The sequence below is a fragment of the Macrobrachium nipponense genome, chromosome 35 (assembly GCF_015104395.2).
Source record: "Macrobrachium nipponense isolate FS-2020 chromosome 35, ASM1510439v2, whole genome shotgun sequence".
Taxonomy (NCBI): domain Eukaryota; kingdom Metazoa; phylum Arthropoda; class Malacostraca; order Decapoda; family Palaemonidae; genus Macrobrachium; species Macrobrachium nipponense.
In genome coordinates this window covers 45,072,508-45,091,915 of record NC_061096.1, presented here as the reverse complement: position 1 = coordinate 45,091,915, position 19,408 = coordinate 45,072,508, and positions in this window count along the sequence as shown.

Genomic DNA, 19,408 nt, shown 5'->3' with positions numbered 1-19,408 from the left:
TCAAAACTCAACGCCGGAAATATGATAAAGGACATAAACACATGGGCCAGTGACCAGTAATCAGATGTAACGCGCAGGAATAGTGGAATGGAAAAGGGCAGAACTCCGCAGACAAGACCAGGAAAAAGAAAATAAGGAAATCAAAATATGTACAATACACAAAGCACTACACCCTAGAGCAAATACGGACAGACTACATATAACGCAAAAGGAAGGAGGGAGAGGACTACTAAGTATAGAGGACTGCGTTAACATCGAGAACAGAGCACTGGGGCAATATCTGAAAACCAGTGAAGACGAGTGGCTCAAGAGTGAATGGGAAGAAGGACTGATAAAAGTAGACGAAGACCCAGAAATATACAAAGACGGACAATGACAGAGACAGGAGAATGACAAACAGAACAGAGGACTGGCGCAACAAACCAATGCACGGACAATACATGAGACAGACTAAAGAACTAGCCAGCGATGACACATGGCAATGGCTACAGAGGGGAGAGCTCAAGAAGGAAACTGGAGGAATAATAACAATGGTACAAGATCAGGCCCTAAGACCAGATATGTTCAAAGAATGATAGATGGAAATAACATCTGCTTCACCCATATGTAGGAAGTGCAATACGAAAAATGAAACCATAAACCACATAGCAAGCGAATGTCCGGCACTTGCACAGAACCAGTACAAAAAGAGGCATAATTCTGTGGCAAAAGCCCTCCACTGGAGACTGTGCAATAAACATCAGCTACCTTGCAGTGATAAGTGGTACGAACACCAACCTGAAGGAATGATAGAAAACGATCAGGCAAAGATCTTCTGGGACTATGGTATCAGAACAGATAGGGTGATACGTGCAAATAGACCAGACGTGACGTTGATTGACAAAATCAAGAAGAACGTATCATTCATTGATGTCTCAATACCATGGGACACCAGAGTTGAAGAGGAAGAGAAGGAAAAAATGGATAAGTATCAAGACCTGAAAATAGAAATTAGGATATGGGATATGCCATTGGAAATTGTACCCATAATCATAGGAACACTAGGCACGATCCCAAGATCCCTGAAAAGGAATCTAGAAAAACTAGAGGCTGAAGTAGCTCCAGGACTCAATGCAGAAGAGTGTGATCCTAGAAACGGCGCATATAGTAAGAAAAGTGATGGACTCCTAAGGAGGCAGGATGCAACCCGGAACCCCACACTATAAGTACCACCCAGTCGAATTGGAGGACTGTGATAGACCAAAAAAAAAATAATAACAATAATGGTTATAATAATAATAATAATAATGATAATAATAATTATATTTCATGCATGTGCAAAACAGAAAGAAACAAATATAAGCGGAACGTCTACACCTACTGCAAGTCTCAACAGGATTCCAGTTAGTTACCGAAACACAAACGTGGCAGGCGGTCGCTTTTGCGAATTTCATTTCACCCGGCGAATATCTCTGTCTTGCTTTTTGCAACGTCGCACGGGCTTTTAGCAATGCCATAGCACATGCCTTCGGGCTGAGCCGTTTATTGCCGTTAATCAGAGCCCATAGAGGGAGAGAGACTCAGCGTGAAGGTCTCTCTCTCTCTACCTCCGAGATTTGCCTGCAGCATCAAATCTCATCTTATGTTGCATTTATGTAATCAGCCAATTCAAAGTGCTATGGGGCGATAGCATCTCTATGCACTTTTCTTTTTAAAGCGTTGGTTGGAGGAGGGGGCTGGGGGGAAGGGGGGAGGAGGGGGAAGGAAGAAAGATGGGATTATGAAGAGAGAAAAGATAAAGTTGATGATAATTATTCGTTGGGTAATGAACTAGTTAAACATATCTTAATTGCGATGGGATCTTTGTGGAGCCAGGTTTGTTTTGATGGTTTTAAAATATCTTAGAGAGTCCTTATGAATTTCTGTCGTTATTATTATTTGTATATATAGTATATATATGTATATATAATATATATATATATATATATATATATATATATATATTATATATACACACATATATATATTATATATATATATATATATATATATATATTATATATATATAGACATATATATATTATATATACGAGTGTGTGTGTGTGTGTACGTGTGTAGATATATTTTATATATATACATACACTATATATGTGTGTGTACGTGTGTAGACATATATATATATATATATATATATATATATATATATATATATATATTCATATATATATATATATATATATTATATACATATATATTTATATATATAGTATATAGCTCAATTATAATTCCCCTTCGTTATTATTTTGGAGGTAGAACGAAGTAGATATTAAATGACATTCGTAATTTAATGTTTGTAAATAAGGTTGGATTTAATGTTATTCAAAATCCGTTTTATGGAAATTCACAAGTCATATACAGAGCGGTCTTAACCCTTATGATAATAACTACGACTGCCAAATAAAAGAAGCAAAACGTAAATTAAAAATCTCGACATTGAAAAGAGAATATTATTAATTTGCTCCAAAACATAAGAGTTCTTCGATTCAATATAATGAAATTGTTATAGTTTTGTTAACAATACAAAAGAGCCTTTCAATTTAACAACTGTAATATTTTTTAATATCATAAAATAACCTCCCATAATAAATGTACTTAAGCAGTTGCATTTTTATTTCAGCTACGTTCATCTGCCGAGAATGTCCATAAGGTGAGAGAGGTAAGTCTATGTACAGTCTGTGTTATAGACACCCATTAATTAGTTGAATTATGGCGGCCACTTTAGAATACATGGTCCTCAATACCGGAAAGAGCTCCGGCTCCCAGTACATCAAACATTAATCGACTTGTCAGTTCTTTTACGGAGATTTCGCTTTATGCACATTATGATAATTGTCACGATGCTTTTGACAACACGCAGCGCCGTAGATGGCGTTCGTTGCTGCAACGCGTCGTATATTCATCAATCAGTCAACTCTGAGTTGATTAGGAGAGGCAGTACTGATAGTCACGGTGACCAGCCCCTCCAACCCCCTGGTTCGATGAAATCTAACAAATGGCCCCCTTTCCCAAAATGAATGACCGGGTGGGCGGGTTTTATAATCCTGCTGCCTTCTAATAAATGGCATCAACGCGGGAGCTCGTCCAGCAATAGCCGGGGAAAAAGAGAGGGTGACAATTGCACCAATTAATGAATGTTTGAAGCGTCGTCCATCTTGGCCTTCCACCAAAACCACTCGCTCGGTCCTTGAGTGATTAAAAAGTCTGTGGCGTGAATGGTGATTTTTTGCACCCCCGGACGTGCTGTGGATACATAATGGTGATATAATGGCATTCCGTTTATAGTGAAGATCATAGGTGATGGTGATTTTTGCATCCTTTTTTATTTTATTCATGTATTTATTCATTTTTTTTTTTTTTTTTTTGGAGGGGGGTGGTGGTGGGAATTTTGACGTGATCAGGTATTACATAGATGTGAACTTTTTGGGTGGTCTTGGGTCGCATGCACACTTTGTATATTGGATTGAAGAATAATTACTGTAACAAACATGAACTAATTTTATAAATACATATGAATATATATATATATATATATATATATATATATATATATATATATATATATATATACATACATAATAACAGAACCTCATTTAAACTGGATAGTATCTAACTAGATACCATCCAGTAGAAATGAGGTCCTGTTATCTATCGTGTTAATGCACAGAACAATTGTGTAAGTGATAGAGTGTAGCATATGTATATATATACATATATGTATATGTATATATATGTGTCCATATATGAAAATATATTAATTCCGAGATAGAGCGAATTAGATATTAAAGGACATTGTAGCTCGATATATGTATATGAATCACGGAAAAGTGATATGACTATATATATATATATATATATATATATATATATATATATATATATATATATATATATATATATATATATATATATATATATATATATATATATATATATATATATATATATGAATTTGCACAACTAACTACTGGATTTGCTGTCTGATTACTTTTAGAAATAAAATGATGAGTTGTACTTGTACTCTTGGCTTCGCATTTGATTGGATGACTCTCTCTCTCTCTCTCTCTCTCTCTCTCATCATATGACTTTTATTAATCAAACATTGCTCGTATTAGCGTTGTTGACTGTCTATGCCTTTTTATTATCATTTTATCTTCCCTACGTTCGCCCTCTTTTCTCAACGCTTAATTCTCCGTCTTTTCCTTTCTTGAACGTCATTCCAATTCTTCGAAACGACACAGAAAAAGAAAAATTAAAAACCTTGCCGAATATTTGCTTAGATCATCTACTGTCGGACAAAACTCCAAAAGTCCTACTAAAGTAGCTCACTTGATTCGGATCCTGTGTCTTGATTACTCATTGTCTTGCCTGTTTACACCTTGCTTCTTCTCATCCTTCTCTCCTGATAAAATCATTTGGCCAAGTCATCGCGGTGTACTCTCGCGGTTTACAAAAAGAAAATAGGTAAATAAATGAACGAGAAAAAACTCGCTACACTTTTGAAAAGTATGGGGAATTTTATCAGTTCAATTTGAAATTGAATTCTGTTAATAGGCACCATGGGAATGTAAGAAATATGTGTTTGGATGATTTATAAATGATAAATTAATTAATTCTAAAAAGTCACTACATTTTTTAAAAGCAATGGGAATTTTATCAGTTCAGCTTGAAATTGAATTCTGTTAACAGGGACCTTGGGAGTGTGAATAATACGTGTTTGGATGACTTAAGTAAAGGGAAAACGCTCAGGGAATAAAAAAGTTGTTTTTAGTCAAGTTCTTCAGTAAAACGAGGCACAAATGCTCGGCAATTCTTGCCTTCTCTTGCCCAAAGCGATGTTTGTTATCAGGGCCGATTTTAATAGCGAATCTTGGTAGAGCTAAGATTCTCTGACATTCGTATATATCTGTCCAGACACCCACCCAAACGCTTTGAGATGAAATATCTGTTTCTTTCTAACTCCTTCGATTTGTCCATTACGCGTTTCGTACGAGTTCGTGGTCTTCACGGTCCAGTGGTCCCGGCGATTCTGCCGAAAAGGTTAGATGGCGGGGGTGGGTGGGCGGCGGGTGGGACTTCTGCATCAACTTCGATTAAACTTACGATTTTTTTTTCAAGAGGCCAAGTAGATGATGCTGACGATTACTGGCGTTTATTTCCTTGTCGGGTATATATTGCAATAATGTCAGAAATTATAAGATGGGGAAAAAAGAATCACATTTTTATTCCTAACATCGGGATGGAAATAATAAATCGTTGGCATTTGTGCCATGCAATAACCTCAGAAATGACAAAATAAAAACAAACAGTCACACCTTTTATTCCTGAAAGGTCGAAATGACAATTGCGGTTAATCTTGTATACAAATACTCCGATTTTCTTGTGGTCATTCAGTTAAGGGATTCGGCATTTTTTAATTAACACCTGCAATCGCTTGCGTCAGAGTTTCATAAGTTTTATATCCGGTTTTATAACTATTTTTATACATGTTGTCGGAATAGAAAACGAAGAGTGAATAGGATGTCGAATGGCGAATATTTGCAGGTAATACACAGTGATTACTGGTAATAGAGAGAGGATGTAGAAACTAGGGAAAGAGTTTCGAAACATTTGCAAGTGGGAAAAACTGAGATTAAATGACAGGAGGAAGATGGAGAAATTATCCTTAATGTGAATGGTGGTGAAAGAATGGAATAGGCTAATTTGTTGAGTATATATATATGTGTGTGTGTGTATATACTTGACCTCTTCAGGAACTGAACTAACATATGCTAGTTATGGTCTGCAAGATCCATCTGCCTATATTATTAAAAAACTAATGTTAAATCTCGTACGCAGAGACTTCCATGACTTCAGAAATCATCTGCGAAAAGAAGAAGAAGAAGAAGAAGAAGAAAGAAATGAAAATTATACAAACAAATCCTGTTAAAAGAACGTGGCAAAATTCTCTCAAACGTTTTTTTGCTTTGAAATTACCAGACACATTGCCTTATAAGTAAGAGTATCGGTGATAAGCGCACGAATATGATGCGCTCTCATCTTCAAAACTTTCTTCTGAACGAAAACGTTCGGAGGCTGAACGAACTTAATAGATATGAATCCACAGCATCATAGGCACAGGGATCACAGTCAATGCAATCACGTAAATCATGATATTCTATTGGGCTAAACTGGTGTTTTTAATATTCACACTTTTTGTTTTCGTTTTTTTTTTCTTTTTTTTTACTGTTTATCGTTTGCTGTCAGTTCATCGTTACTGGTATTAATAATAATTTACTTTAAATTTTTTTCTGAAGGTGTCAACAAGTTGAAAAGAAACAAAAAGACGGGAGAATGTGAAGGAAAAAGAGAATACAAAAAAGGCAAAAATCATAAGAATAACAATTTCTTACATATGATCCGTTAACAGAGTCATTCAGCTTCGTTAGAATAATATCAGAGTTGCTTTTCTCTAATTTGTTTACCCGTCTGCATGTTCATAAGTTACTTCAAAATATTATCTTAAAATGACCCCGTGATGATTATCATCGCTCTGAGATCACAATTCATAAATAAATCTCAGGTTTACGATCAAAACTTCAGCTACCTGTGTGTCTTGGGCAATGCTTTCATTCTCTATGACCCTCCAGTCTGGTGCATGGAAAATATGGCTCGAAATTGATAGTTCAGACCGCGTCAAACAGGATGAAACCGTTCAATATACATTCCTTGGGTACGCGTTTTGCAGGTTTTATTTTCAATTAACTTCAGTGCCCAGAGGACGATCGTCGGCTTTTTATATGAGATGAGAAGTCATCCTGGATATTTTTATCACGGTTAAGTCTGGCCAGGAGAGAGCTTATATTAATTTCCTGCCATGGTTCGGCCTTTAAATAATATCTTACGACGTGTTACGTGGACAAGACCAATATCGAAGATTACTCAGGTTCTCTCTCTCTCTCTCTCTCTCTCTCTCTCTCTCTCTCTCTCTCTCTCTCTCTCTCTCTCTGGGCTCCTTGATATAAACAGTAAAGCAATCGTAATAATAACGAAGAAATCCGGAATTAGAACCCTAGGCGATGGCAGGACGATCTAGAAATAGCTTTTATGGTATTATTACCACTTCTCAAATTGTGCAGATATTCGTGTGCAAGAAAACTAATTTAAAGATATCTGACTAGCAAAGCATTTTTCATCAGATTATAATTCTGCTAAATAAAAAAAAAAAGAGAAAACAAAAAAATTAACTCAAATAAATAATCGAAAATATAGATATACACATGAATAAACACCTGTGAAGGTCAGAATAAAATGACATTCATTAAGTAATTCTTCGGCGGCATCAGTAAGATTCCAAGGAAGACAATTCGACAGTTTAGTTCCAGTTTTGCAGAGATATGAACTATCAGGGAAAAGTCATTCAAACAACTGCTATGAACTGTCGAGGGACAGAAACTCACACAAACAACGGTTTTAATGATGCTATGAGGATTTGTAATGCCATCCCGACTTATTGGTATTCCATCGGCCAGCGGTATTCAGATAGTACCGCTTATTAGCCCAACAATAGCAGTCAGTCTTAATCTGACCAGGCTGCTTGACCTCTCCTTTAAGGAAGAAGAAGTTGGATGTTGAATGCAAATGCGATACCTTAAGAAATAAAAGCCTCTGCAGTGTATAATTGTTTGCTTTGCATTTATGTTGAGAGTGAGAGGTTGAGAGAGTGATAAACGCTGACATGTAATGGTTTGATCATGTGGAGAGAATGGAGAACATGACATCTCCAGACTGTAAAAACAGAATTTGATTAGGTAAGAAAGGTCCTGTTCGTATAGAAGGAAGCGTATAGAAATGAAGTCAGTCAGACAAACAGCTGAAGCAACTAAGAGGCTGATGGTGAGTGATGAAGAATTTCCCTTCATTTTTATTTAATATTCTAAACATGCTGCCAAATCACCCACCAGGTGATGAAGTGCCCATTTTATAACCACCATGACCTTCGGCAGTCAAATAGTAAAAAGAATCGCAACGCCACGTTGACGAGCAGCGATCAATCACCAGTTTGTTCAGGGAGCAGCATCCCACTGAGAGACAGTGCGTCACTATCAGTCACCATCTAGGTACCACCATATCCATAAGTTCACTCGCTGGGCAGACTTTGGTATGCTTCTTGGAAAACTGCAAGAAGGAGTATTTTGATATTTAGTTCTTATCAAACTTTATAGCCTCATTGTGACCCATGGATGTGTACATCAGATTTCTGATTCTGTTGCAAATAGATGTTTTAGTTGTTCTGTTGTAATTCGATAAAATTGTGTGCTATTATTTTTTATTTTTTATTATGTGTGTGAGTGTCAGTTTTTATATACGATTTAACCTTGATAATTTCTTTTCTTTATTTTTGGAACTTGTAATTAAAACTTTTCATACAAAAAATTGAAACAGACGCCACAACTTGATCGCTATTTTTGTACTTAAGTTATCAAATAGAGCCAAAGTTAATTCGCAGTGGGACTTTCGAAGTCTCAAAATGATAACTAGTTTTTAACAACGTTCTTCCCAAAATAGTTACCTAAACAGATATATTATAAATTGAATTATGCAACAGATTAAATCATTAGGTGACTGCTGTTTCTTCAAGACTGATATTTTCTTTGTGTTAATGAAGTTATTTCACCTTTCAGTTCACCTGAGATACATTCAGCGAAGATGGCATCATCTGCATGTTAGTGGAGAAAATAAATAAAGAATAATTGCCGTTTGAATTTCACCATAAACAGAGCCCCAAGTTTATCAGATTGTTTTCGTAAAAACGAGCCTAATTTACTGTGGACAGCGCAACACAGTTACATAGCTTTCAATGGCCTTCGACGAAGGCCTGAGGTCATTTAGCGTTTATGGGCAATCCTAGCAGTACTAATGAGAAAACGTAATTAATTTTTTTTAATGGAGAAAAGGAGAAAGAAAGATGAAGGAACATTAACAGTAAGAGGAATACAATGGGTTAAAAAGCGAGCGTAATGATGTGAAAGATATAGTTTCATAAGTAAGTAGATTTGTACACTTATAAATCTTTATTGAAACACGTATGTCAGTATTTTAGTATCAGATGAAAATTGATGGTCTGTACAGAGAACTTTTCCTTGTGGATCTAAATAGAGCAGGACTCCCTCTTCAGCATCATTCCTTTTTGTTATTCTGTATTTGTGTATATACGCAAGCACGCATAGTATATATATGTATATGAATATGTATATATATGTAGAAGACTGTTGTAGCAGGAAGTACATCTCAGGTGGTCCTGAAAATAATCTATTGCGACGTTTCAAAACGCAAAGGTTTCATTTTCAAGCTATAAAGACAGAAAATAATAAAATTAACATTAAAAGTGCTAAATACATATGCGAGACATGATGCATTATAAATAACAAGATAAAAACTAGTTGTAGCAGAACCAACCATCAAGAGAGAAAGGAAGGACGGAAGTCAGAAGGAAAAAACCAGAAATGACAAAAGGCAACAGCTCACGTAAGGTAAAGAGTTGTCGAGGAAGAGTGCGTGTTCAATTGAGTAACAAGCTGTTTAATGAACAAGGACTCCAGAATTGTCAGTAGTTTGCCACTCGGTGCCCGTCCCAGTATTTCAAAATCTGTGTATTGTACATTGTTTGCATTTATTGGCGTGTTGTCTGATGTTAGAAAATTCAGGATCAGCAAGTTTGTTACCAGTTCGATAGCTAACGCCCTTATGGCAATCAATTCTGGCCCTTAGTAACCTCTGTGTGGATCCCATGTAGGTCCCAGATTACATCTAGGGCAATTAAATTTGTGCACAACACATGAGGTCATCAAAGGGTCAAGTTTATCCTTGAATTTAAACATACTGCCTAAACTAAGTGGATTTGTGGGGATGATATCAAATCTGATAGCTCGTATATAATTAAATATGAGTTTTCTCAGTGCATCATAGAAATTTTTGTCATGGATTAAAGGTACACATGCATAAAATGGAAGCTTTGGCACAGTAGGTAAGGAGACTTTTGGAATAAAAACGTTTTTAAGAAGTTTAAAAACATACCTGTGAATAAGTGTATGCTACATACAAACATACATACATACATACATACATACATACATACATACATACATAATGTCCTATTATCCAGCTGCATGAACCGCCTTCTCTCATTTTCACAATTGAATATGCATTTTTCAATCTCGGTCGGTGCATCTCCCTTATAATCTGCAACTCGGAACGTCTCCCTTCCAACCCAGGGCTCTCTACAAACCAGTACTTTCGGGTTTTATACTTCTCAGTGTCCCGCAATTTCCGATAATCCTCTTCGCCTCTTAATTCCCGTTGGCATTTGAATTCTGTACTTGGGACTTGGGTATGGGGCATCTATCTTCTGACAAAACAAAAGAGAAAATAAGTAAGTAAACCTCCTGAGGTGGGCAAACACTTTTTTTATTCCTCTCTCTCTCTCTCTCTCTCTCTCTCTCTCTCTCTCTCTCTCCTCTCTCTCCTCTCTCTCTCTCTCTATATATATATATATATATATATATATATATATATATATATATATATATATATATATATACTATATAAATATATAGGATATACGTATATTTATTTATTTAAATATATATATATATATATATATATATATATATATATATTATATATATATATATATATATAGATATATATATATATATATATATGTATATATATATATATATATGATATATGTCAGCCTTTTATATCGATTTGCTTTTTAAATGCTGTTGACAATTGTCTTCCAGACTTTGTTGTAGAACAATGATAAAAATGTAACTGGTTTATAATAATGATAATAATCATTAATAATAATAGAAACTGCAGTAGTAGTATTAGTAGTAGCCTCAGGGAATGTCAGAAGCATCTCTCGTAAAGCAAATCAAAATAATTACAGATTTAAAAGATAACTGGAACAGGGAACTCAGTAACAAGCAAAAAAAAAAAAGAAGCCTAGTTACATAAACCGAGGGTTACGAGGAAGTCATCTTTGCTTCCATTTAAAAACTGCAATTGGACATCACTGACCAAAGTTACAGGCAGAAACGTTTATTTCGTTCCTTTGACCACAGATAGCAATTAAGAACCTGGCCCAGGACAAGCAACGGTCTCGGGACCAGTGAAGACCGGGGGGGTACATGCAGACAAAAACGTTCACTGGTACGTGTACCCGGAGCCATTAAATTGTTTGGACTGGTGGTCTTGCCACGATAGTGAACAAGGCTATGAAAAGAAAAACATTGTCCAACGTCGCTTGTAGTGACTTTAGTGAACAAGATGTACGCTGATTGCATTTACACTTGCTCTTCTGGCCCTTGGGACTTATTATGACTTATTATAGCTTGCACCAGACCTGCAAGGTAATTGCAAGTTTCATTAACGCTTAGAATTATCCTCCTGAGTTATCCTTAGCCACCTTCAATTAACTGAGGTTGGGTGGATATAAACTCTAATGGCAGCGTCTTCGGCAGATTTTATAGTCGAGAGGATTTCTTTCATTAGAGCTTGGAATTTTACAAGGCTGTGGAGTTATCGTCAGCTATCCTCCATTAACTGGCAGAGTTCTGGGTAGATTTTACAATCAAGAGGACCTTTCAACGCCTAGTGGTCATTCCGGAAACTATAATAAGCTATGATACCAATCCCGATAACCTGTTTGCCTTCGTTAAAGTGAAAATTGAAACCAGATTTTCACTCTCTTCATATACTTGCTTGAAGTGTGGATTAGTATCGAAGACGATTTCTTTTCCTTGAAGACCATTTGACAGATATAAGGTTTTACCTCAGTGGCAACTGACAGAATCTCGCATCAGGCTTTGGATAGGCAAACTGAAACCTGGTCTTACCTGCGCTCTCCAATTCTAAGGTTGTCATGTAACACCCTTCAGAGTACCTCTTCACCTGTTTACTCTTGCGGAAATCAGTCCACTTCTGCTTGCGCGCGTTTGTCTCTGTTTCTTTCCATCTATTATTAAGATCTGGTTCTTTATCTTGTTTTCTTTTTAGTTTTCTGTAAAGAAAAAAAAAGATATTGAGATGGCATTCTCAGTCCGTCTGCACTTTTTCTATCCGCCCTCAGATCTTAAAAACTACTAAAGCAAGACCTATATTAATAGATCATCCACCCTCCAATTATCAAGCATAGCAAATTTTAGCCCTCTAGCCTCAGTAGTTTTTCTTTTATTCAAGGTTAAAGATAGCTGTGATCGTGCTTCTGGCAATACTATACGACAGGCCACCACCGAGCCGTGCCTAAGTTTCATGGGCCGCGGTTCATACAGTTTTATGTGCTGTATAGAAAACTCAATTGTTCTGAAGAAACTTCGGCGCATTTTTCACTTGTTTCTTTTTTCTCTGAGTTATAAACCTCCATTATTCTGCATCACTCCACTTGGCTATCGGGCCTCATTGTAACCCGCTGCTCCTTGTAACAAACAGCCGAAGTTTGCTGGAAGTTTTTTCTATAATCCTGATCTAAATCGACTTAAGTCTAAACACTCGCTAAACGGGCACAAGTATAAACCCTCCCGCTGTGTCTGAGTAAACCCTTTGTTCAAATTTGCCACGAGAGCTTCTGCACTTGGGCCGGTCTCCCAAATTCGGAGCATCGGGGGAAGAGATGCCCTGATCAGATAATGCCCCGCCTGCCTTATACGCCATAATAGCAGGTCATTTATCCCTCTCCCGACATATTATAGCTAATGCTATATCAGGAACCCCCTGGCGGGTTGACTAGTGAGTGGAAAGACGGAGTAGATCAAAATACTCCCCAATGATAGGCTTATGATTTGATGCCTCGTTACGTCAGCCGCGAACAAACAGTTTGGAAGTCATTATCTTCGGTCGACGAGGAAATTATCGGGTTAGGAAATCAATTCCCTCGGAGTCGAGATAGATATTAGAATAGCGTGGACTGTAGAATTGAGGCCACAGGCCAAGCGCTGGGACCTATAATGAGGAAACTGAAAGTGAAATGGTTTTCAGTTATAAGAAGAGAAAAATCTTGCAGTTGCACTGTGAAACAACTGTTAGGAAAGGGTGGATAGTAAGATTGAAGAAAGATATATAAACGGAGGTACAGCAAAAAGAATGAAGGGGTTGCAGCTAGGGGCAGACGCTGCAAAGAAACTTAATGAATGCCTACAGTGCACCACGTGAGGAGAGCATTATCTGACCATGGTGGCTTCAGAGGCATTTACAAGAGAAATATTAAGTATTGCTCATTGACAGAGACATCGTAAGTAGGAATATGAGATGACTTTTTCAAGAGGCCATAAGCAATGAGTATTAGATGTCTATTATTAAGTCATGGAAATGGTATAAGAAGTTGTATGTCTTTTTTATGAAACCATGAAAAACAATAAGATTAATCAGTGATGTATAACATGATTCATGTAATATATTGTACAATAATATAGTATCAGTCATATGTAATATTATGTTTAGTAATAATAGTCAGATATGATACTATGTATGATATTAATCATGTGCAGTAGTAATCAAGTAAGTAATTATTTTTTATTCATTTCTCAGAATATTCGTTAACGAAGAAGACTTAGAAATCGCACAGGATAACACTTTAACGTTTTATTTTCACAACTGGTTAAAAATAACTGCTGGAATATTCAAATTCCAATAACATTTACCAAGAATATCACTGCTGTGACGTCAAGCCTGAACCTAGAAACAGATACAACCCATACAAAAATAGTAGGAAAGATTTATAACTCCATACAAAAAGATTAATGAAAGATAACATCGTATCCATACAAATTGCGGCTCCCGACGGACAAATTCGTATGCAAGGCTTCGCAGTTACGATGCCGAAAAACGCTTCGGTAAGAGAGGAATTGAATACTTGATGAACGTAACCATAGACTTCCCCTTAACGAATATGAAATTAACGTTCGTTTATCGGGGTAAATGAGATGCTTAGTTTTCTGTTAAACGCGGTTCATGAATCCCTTTCCCCTGTTTTCGTTAACCGCGGGCAAAATTGTAGTGGATGGATGAAAAGCAGAGGGAGGTAGAAGAATTCCATGTTCTAGAAGCCATTGGTATAAATTAAAATATTATTTAGAAAGACTACCATTTCTGAACCACATATCTGTTTATCGATTGTATGTCACATAAAAAAAACATTACCATTAGTTCTTGCCATGTTGAATTTCAGAAGAGAGAGAGAGAGAGAGAGAGAGAGAGAGAGAGAGAGAGAGAGAGAGAGAGAGAGAAGGTTAATATTCTCTGAATGAAGAGATAAATTTTCTACACAGCCAGAGATGCTTCTACCAGTTCCCGACTTCATCGGGAACTGGTAGAAGCATCGGACTTAGGAAGAAGAAGAAGAGAAATAGAAGCCAAAGAAGAAAAAACAGGTTTTAGAGACATACCAGCGTTATCTAGAGATGGTCGATAGACGCCGAACTGCAAGATGACAGACTATGGAGTGGCTATGCATATTACGAGTTACCTGACGGGAAGAAGGCTACTCTTCGGACAGTATCTAGGCTACAGAATCAGACTCTCTCTCTCTCTCTCTCTCCTCTCTCTCTCTCTCTCTCTCTCTCTCTCTCTGGGGTTCGTTTATCGAGATATAATATATTTATACAAAAGCTTAAAGCGTTTCGTCCATCCTCCTGTGGACTTGATCACTAAGCAAAAAGTTTTTTGCTTTGTGATCAAGTCCACAGGAGGATGGACGAAAGCTTTAAGCTTTTGTATAAATATATTATATCTCGATAAACAAGGATATTACTGTGGATCCCTCTATTGATTTCTTAGAAGCACGATACAGTGTTTTTATATTGCTATTATATATATATATATATATATATATATATATATATATATATATATATATATATATATATATATATATATATATATATATATATATATATATATATATATAAATATATATATATATATGCATATATATATATATAAAGAGAGAGAGAGAGAGAGAGAGAGAGAGAGAGAGGTAAAAAATAAATTAAAGTCGTCACCCTTACATTATCTAAATAGCATGCTTAATAATTAAGTAATTTATTGTTTTCCCTAATAAACCATCAGCAGATTTATAAACGTCTTTTTACAGGCTTCACAACTCCATTTATTACGTTGCAAATAAATTTTATGATTTTATGTATTTATATGAACTTTTTTTTTCTGGGACAGTTCTCAGTTTTAGACCAGTATTCCTTATCTTTCATATCCTTCTGCTTTACAGCTCAGAATCCTGTTTTATGCTGGTGGGCATTTGGCGCGAAATGATCTCGATCGATGCTTGAATTCAGCGTAAAAGCACAAATGACCACAATTGAACAGAATACCAAAGACAGGTTTATTATGCAATGAAGGATGCCCCTCAGGGCTCTCTCTCTCTCTCTCTCTCTCTCTCTCTCTCTCTCTCTCCGTCTCTCTCTCCCACTTCTCTCTCTCTCCACTTATCACTCTCTCTCTCCTGAAGAGAGCTAAGGTTATATATTCCTTGTTAAGTAACCCATTGACTTCGAAGTTTCTTCGCTTCCCCGGAGGGGGGCCAGCGGGTCGTAGCCACCTTCCTCCTCCACCTCTTCCTTGGCCGCTGATTGGCTAGCCAGCCTCGGCGCACCTGCCCTGGGATTGGTGGGTTCCTTGCCGGTGCGCGTGGCGTCAAGGTCAACCTGAAGCAGCAGACGACGACGACGACGTCTGTTGTGATTCTTCAACAAGATCGCTTGGACACAGGCAGGCAGCCCTACCCACCTGGGTCACACCCCCCCCCCCTCCTCCCTCTCTCATCCCAAACCAGCAGCTGACCCCCTACCATATCACTACCTTTTTTTTTTTCTTTTGCAGCGTACCCACACAAGTTAACCCGTCTGCTTGGAAGCATCTGTCTGCTTTTGTTTGTGCATGGTGTTACGATGGTGTCTGATAATGTTAGGATCCTGTATTGTCTTGTATTATTGATTATTTCATTCTGATTCAGAACATTTTTTGCTTTTCTTTAAGGTCTGATAAAAATTCCATTTCCTGAACTTTTTTAGTAATTGTTAAATACACCTTAGCCTAACGTACACATTATGAATGATATTCAGTAAAAAAAAAAATTACTAAGAGTTTAATGGTTCTCCTGAGTACCTAAAAACTGAAGTGCATTGTTCATTAGCATCAAAAATTTTCATTTTTTCTCCGGTAATTATTATTATTATTTTTCTTTTTGCATTTTTTTTTTCTTAATTCTCTCTCCTTCCACCCATGAGAATTTTATGCCGTGAAAATTGCTCGTTGTTAATTGATCTTTTACACCTGTTCTTATTTAGCTGTTTACTCGTTTTCAGTAATCTATATAAATAAAAATGTAAATGTTCGTTTGTTGAAAATCATAAATCTCCGACAGTTCTTCACCGATTGCTTTGAAACTTTAACACAACATTGCATTCGAATACGCGCGTGTTTTTATAATGGTTTTTCAGCCTACCTCACTCCCTCCGAAGGGGGTGGGGGTGAGAAGGGATTCCTTGAAACAGAGCTGGTTCTGCTCGTGAAACGGGGCTGGTTATGCCTGTAGACTTAGTTACTTTACGAATTTATCATACATAATTTCTGCATATGACTTATCATTTTGGAAAAGAATACTATAGGGTAAACATCAATGTCATCAAAGAGGGTGGAGTTTGAGAAATGGGTTGACAGAGAGAGAATGAGAGGGAGAAGAAGTGAGAGAGAGTAGACGGAGTGTTAGGGAGAAGAAAGACGAAAAAAGACAGGGAGAGTTAGAGAGAGAAAAAGAGAGATAAGAAGAGCAGGTTTTTGGGGGGAGAGAGAGAGAGTTGGTATTAGTGAGAAAAAGAGAGAGACAGTGATTGTTGGAGAGTAAGAGAAAGAGCGAAGAGAGGAAGAAAGAGAGAGAGAGTAGAGTAGGGGGTGTTAGGTAGGAGAAAGATGGAAAAAGTGAGAGAGAGAGAGAGAGAGAGAGAGAGAGAGTGAGAGAGAGAGAGAAGAGCGGTTGTTTGGGAGGAGAGAGTGATGGTTGGAGAGAGAAAGAGAGAGTAAGAGAAAGGAGCTTTCTCTTTTCTTTCTTTTCCATTTAACCAGACTGAGCCACATCAACGCGTGGCCGGGTACAGCTAGTATATAATAATAATAATAATAATAATAATAATAATAATAATAATAATAATAATAATAATAATAATAATTAGCAGAAGAGGAAGAAGCCAAATCCTCTTGGAAGACTCAAAACTACATATATATATATATATATATATATATATATATATATATATATATATATATATATATATATATATACATACATACATACATACATACATACATACATACATACATACACACACCCTGACCTTCACACTAAAGAGACCAAACCGCAGGACTCATTGAAATCCATGACAGCACAGAAGCGGTTGTTATTATGGACGATGTACCAGTCGGGAGTGGCGTTCCCCTAGCGGCCCTTCGTCAGAGCTAATGTCACAGATGACGGTGATGTGGGTGTAGAGGTGAATCACAGAACATGTGAGGAGAAAGACTACAGATGACTTAGAAGGTGAGGATGTTTTACCTCGTTTGTGGAATAGATGATATTCAGTGAAGGAAGCAGAGGTTGGGATATGGGAAATGCTTATTATTATTATTATTATTATTATTATTATTATTATTATTATTATTATTATTATTATTATTATTATTATTATTATTATTAAGGAAAGAGGGAAGGATGACGTTTAGTTGAGAAGCAAATATTTGGTAATGGAGAGTATGATTACTGAGTGTGTAAGAAGGAAAGTAATTGTGCCGTTTTGTAATGCATATTGTATGCATGTATTCTTAACTCATGTACGTTTGCTTGTATGTATGTGTATACATACATACATTCAGAGAGAGAGAGAGAAAGAGAAAGAGAGATATAGTGGGGGGCTCTACCTTGGCTTGCATTAGCAAGGTCCACGGTTCGACCCGAGTTCGCTGCTCACCAGTCAGTCCAAGTGTCAGTGGGTATCAGTGCCAGCTGGAATACAAGAAATTAATTACTGACGTCCAGCTTATGGTGGAAATATGTAGCTCATGATTGTGTGTGTGTATTATATGTAAGTACAAAACGTCTCTTAGGGGACAAGCCCTTTTCTACAATAATTTTCAGTCATAAAGACTGAAATATTTGAAAATAACATTTTGCAATACAAACCAAGAACAAGTGCGCTTTATTCTCTTCTGAGTTGAGTTTACAGGCATCGTTGTAGCCAATTCCCAATTACACCAGACTGCTAAGGTGTGTTGTCATTTTCATTAACGCTTATTTGTCACTTTTCTTAGCACGAGGCTTTGGCGTTAATCCTTCGCTCGATTCTCCTCTTTCAACTGCGTTCGTCTCTTCGTGACGAATTTGAACGTATAAATTCTAGATAGAGTTGTAATTAACGTTAACTCCTTTCTTAACTTAGTTATCAGCCTCTTAATAGATAGACAAGTTGAGAGAGGGAAGATTTTCAATGTTATACTACCATTGTTGCTTTTGTCCACTCTCCGTCACTATACATGTTGCATCTTACATTTTGTATTCTTTCCTCACTTCAACTTTCGTATTTATCCTTATTTATTAAGGGCTTTTGTATAAAGATTATAATTCAATTATTATAACCTTCAAACTTATGCATTTAGATTCAGAAATATATGTACAACTTTCTTTCATGGAAGATTAATCTGGCTGGATGCCCAAGGCCGTAAAATGAAAGATGGTAAATATCGGTTCACAGTCCTTTTATTCATCTTGCAAAAATAAATGCCCTAATGATATCCTCTTCACGTAAGCCGGAAGAGATCGCTGGATTTATGAAATTTAGGCTGTCAAGCCTAACAAGCACCGTAGCCTTTTCGACCATTAAGCAGTGAAAAAGAACTAGAGTGATTGGACAGCAAGGCGAAGAGATCCTGAAAATAAAGATGAGGTTTAAGGATACAAAGTTGGAACTGAGAGAAAACCACACAGTTGCACTAAGAGGTAATAGTTAGAGAGGTTGACCAGTAAGATTGAGGAGAGGAAGCGGGAATGAAGGTGAAATACAAGACTAAACTGTGGATGCATCTAGGAGCCGAGCGGACGCTGCAAACGCCTTAGTATAGTAAAGCCGGCAGCACCACGTGAAGAAGACTGACGAAACGCATTACGAAACATGACCTTTGCATAAAATCAGATACTAAAAGGATTTGAAATCATTAAGAAATATCACAAACAGCATAGTAATACTGAAATATTCAGAGACTGCAATTTCCCAAAAACGTAATACAGTCGTACAGAATTACACTCGGAAGGTAATGAGAAAGAAGGGCG